Source organism: Salmo salar, unplaced genomic scaffold, assembly GCF_905237065.1.
Source record: "Salmo salar unplaced genomic scaffold, Ssal_v3.1, whole genome shotgun sequence".
NCBI lineage: Eukaryota > Metazoa > Chordata > Actinopteri > Salmoniformes > Salmonidae > Salmo > Salmo salar.
In genome coordinates, this window is record NW_025548910.1 from 180189 (window position 1) to 184361 (window position 4173).

At 41.1% G+C, this 4173-nt stretch overlaps 1 pseudogene; it reads right to left on the reverse strand.

The window, feature by feature from the left end:
- Positions 1-388: 388 nt before the first annotated feature.
- LOC123733431 (Ig mu chain C region membrane-bound form-like) lies at positions 389-3252 on the reverse strand (annotated as a pseudogene).
- Positions 3253-4173: the final 921 nt, after the last annotated feature.

Genomic DNA, 4173 nt, shown 5'->3' on the forward strand with positions numbered 1-4173 from the left:
TCATCTATCTCTGCAGTCCATCATGTGTTCTTCACTGCTTCATCTGAAAAGAGGCAGAGACAGATACAGGTTAATACAATAAGCAGACAGCAAAGTAGAGCAATGTAGGTTACCTTTGGCCCACAAAGAGTTTCTCATCTCTCCTCCGTGTATATAATCATATTTGGAAGGTAAAGGGAGCAACTCTCACTCACAATCAAATCAAATCTAATGTTATTGGTCACATACACATATTTAGCAGATGCTATTAAGGGTGTAGCGAAATGTTCGTGTTCAATTAAACACTTGATACCTTATATTTTTATTTGAAATCGTGACGTTTCAGCTGCCAATGGCCTTCATCAGAAGTCTACAATCACATGAAATAAGTGGTGTCAGTACCTTGGACCAGGCTGAGCACTGTGCTGTAGGTGAGAGAGAGAAGAAAGAGGATGATGAAGGAGGAGGTGGTGGACCACAGGCTGCTGAACTCATCCTCATCGTTGTCCGTGCAGCTCAGAGCGAAGCTCGCCTCAGGCTCAGTCAGTGGGATGTTCTCTGAGAACAGGGAGAGAGACAGGTGGTGAGGAATGGACATATACTTGTGTCTGTGTGTTGTGGTGTTCATGTGTGTCTGCGTGTTACGTGTGTAGTGTTCATGTGTGTCTTTGTATTCTACACCTGTATTATTCTTTATCATTTTCTAACAAATACAGCTACATGAGTTCAAATGATATGGACACACACAGACAGACACACACAGACACACACATCAACACACAAAGAATACATGAAACTGACCTGTGCAGGCTCATATCTTGTCCTAATATTAACATGCACACCCACTCACATTATGTCAAACTACACTTATACACTAAATAGTACGTCCATGACCACCTGATTGGAAGCATAGTACTACTATGTAGGCTATTCAGTACTGTTGTGTCTTTTCATGCCAAACAATTGTCTTCATTCTGTTTTTATATGTACAGTAGACCAGTATATTTTCTAAGACTTGAAGTAATTGATATACCGAACTCGAAACGATGTGATGTTAAATGCAGTATTGTTTATTAGCGCAGCCTCCACATTAGGAAGACACATTGAATAATGACAAAGTACAACAATGGCAACACAAGGCTGTGCAGTAGGACTGACAACTTACAAAACAGTAGACTGGACAATATCACATTAGACAATATGTTACAGTCAACAAAACAATGACAACACTAACATGATAACTTTAACTCAACAAGGACAACAATGAATGACATCAAAGAGGACAACAGGGGACAGTCCTAGCCAATTGGCTATTCTGACCCACAGAGGAGTTAATAAGGGAGAAAGAACAACACAACGCACACAGATTAAAATCACATATCTTAACATGAGTTACCCTTGGACTTCGACACACTGTCCTCCTTAGATGCGGTGTTGTTGTCCAAGCTGTCGTGCCTGAGGCGCATGTGAAAAAGCACTTCCGTGTCCCAAACATTCTTGGTGGTGGTGAAGACGCTGGTGACAAGGTAGCTGCCTTTCTGGGTTTTCTGAGGAGGGCTGGTGACCCCTCCTGATAATTGTCTTACGCCCACCTTCCCCACCTTCCCCACCTTCCACATGATGTAGACGTCACAGAGAGACGGACTGAGCACCAGGCACAACAGAGTCACTTCCCCCTCCGGGGTCTTCCTTTGGGACAAGGTGAACGGACACTGAAGGGGCTTGACCTGAAAGAGGATTGATTTTAAGGAGAAACATTACCTCTTGTTCGTGTAACCCCAGGAGGTTGGTCGCGCGTTAATTGGGGAGGATGGGCTCGTGGTAATGGCTGGAGATGAATAAGTGGAACGGTGACAAATACATTAAACATGGTTTCCATGTGTTTGATGCCATTCCATTTACTACGTTCCAGCCATTATTATGAGCAGTCCTCCCACAAGCAACCTCCTGTGGTTTAGGCACATATGAAATCCAGTATGTGAATATCAGTTTAAAATCCAACCAAGTGGTCCTTATCCCTGGATCTGGAGCAACACAGGGGTGTGCTGGTTTCTGTTCTAGTTCAGCACTAACACACCTGATTCAACTAAGCAAAGGTGATGATAAGTTAATGATTAGTTGATTTGATGACTCAGGGTGTAAGCGCTGGCTGGAGCAAAAGTCTGCACATTCTGTGCCTCCCCTCTCCAGAACCTGGAGTACGTGACCACTTATCACAACCACATTGAGATGTCTCAGTGACCTACTTCCTTTGGTGAAGCTGAGTTCCTGAACGACCGGTGTGTCTTCACCACTCTTCATGGCAGAACACTGGACTTGTTCACATTGGTCCACTCCATCTGGTTTATGGTCAGAGTGCTGACCCTGCTGTTCAGGTTGCCCTTGATTCAATAGGTTTCAGGTCGACGTCATCAGTCTTGGCCGTTCGTTGACCTGCCAGGTGATATTGGTACCAGACACTGTGTCTTGGTCTGTAGCAGTGATGACACAGTCCAGTACTGCTTGGTTGTCCATGAACACCTTTTTCACACTCGGTGGGTTCAGAGTCACCGTCAGCGGTTCTGAAAGGGGAAAGAAGCAGTGTGAAAGCAGGACATGTTAATGTTACTGATGAGGAACTACACTAAATAATAGAGATCCTGTAAGTGAGCATGACATCAATTGTAGTAAGTTTTCCCATGTACAGACCTGTTTTGGAGATCGTCTTGATGGTGGTTTGTCCCCGGTGCTGCACCACACAGCTGTACTGACATGTTGTTAGTCAGTGTTGATGACCTTCAGCAGACTGCTGGTGAGAAGAGGGCCGACGGCGGTTGGCCTACAGTAGGGTCGGCCCCCCACCCCTCCTCATCTTCCAGGGAAGGGGGGGGCGAAATTTAACAAACATCAGTATGGGTTGTGCCAAGAGGGCCCACAGCAAAGACACGTTGGAGGCTGAGAGAGTAGGGGGAGGAAAATGTTGCATGTTAGTTAATCAGCTATGAAATAGAATCCAGGGTAAACACCAAGCATAATTTTATAGTCAGGTTTTTAAACAGAAATAGTTTACATCACAAACATTAAAATGCAATCTTTAGAAAAATAGAACCAACTTCATAGAAAAATACAATATAATGACCACATCATACCTGGTTTATTGATGACCGCTGTCTTTCCACCTCCAGGATGTTCCACAGAACAATGGAAAGACGTTGCAGTATCCCAGACATCCTTAGCCACACGGAGCTGACTGACCTGAGGTGCTCGACTGCCGGAAGGAAGCGGGTCTGTCATTTGAAGGTGAGGAGGAAGGAGAAAAGCAGTAGGGACAACATGCAGAATTAGAAGGAATTCACGGTATAAGAGTGAGTAGAGTAGGGGCAGTGGTTGCAAGAAAAAGAAAGAAAGAAAGAAAAAAGAAAGAAAAAAGAAGAAAGACCAGTATCTATGGAATTACCATGGTAAAAATGGTATTACACAAAGTTATAATAATAACTATTTTTAATTAATCTGGCAAAAGACATTAATATGTAGTTGGTATAAATAAATAGTATTAGTTGTATGTACAGGATAAAAAATAGTTTCAGTTTCTCAACAATGCAACAACAATAAGAAATAATAAAATATACGAATATGAACATAAAGTAATCTGGCTCAGTAGAATACAATAAACATTTTAGAAAAGGTATAATACATGAGGCACAATTAAATACACATGAACACATTCAATTGTAGACACATACAGTGAAAAAGAACTGTAAAATAAAACATACTTTCATAATAAAACATTTGAATGTAATTATTTTTATGGATTAAGGTGATGCAATTAATACCAACAATACAGGTAAGATTAACCCTTATAATTATACATAATAGGTTTATGTGTTTGACTCATATGAATAGCTACATATGTTTTTACATGGTCATTTGAGGACTCCTAAAACAAAGCCAAATAATCAAATTAAAGATCAATCGCCAAAAGGAAAACTATGGAAGATGAACAAACAATATATGCCTTAAGGTGTGATACACTAACAGATATCCAAGTAATAATGTCTACTTTTCTCCATAAAACAATTATTTATCTAAAACTAAAACAATTTGATTGCATGAAAAAATGGATATATAAATGGCTTACTGATGATACTGTGATCATTGTTTCCTAATAGTAAAGATCCATACACAGTGTGACAAGGGCATATGCAAAATACAAAA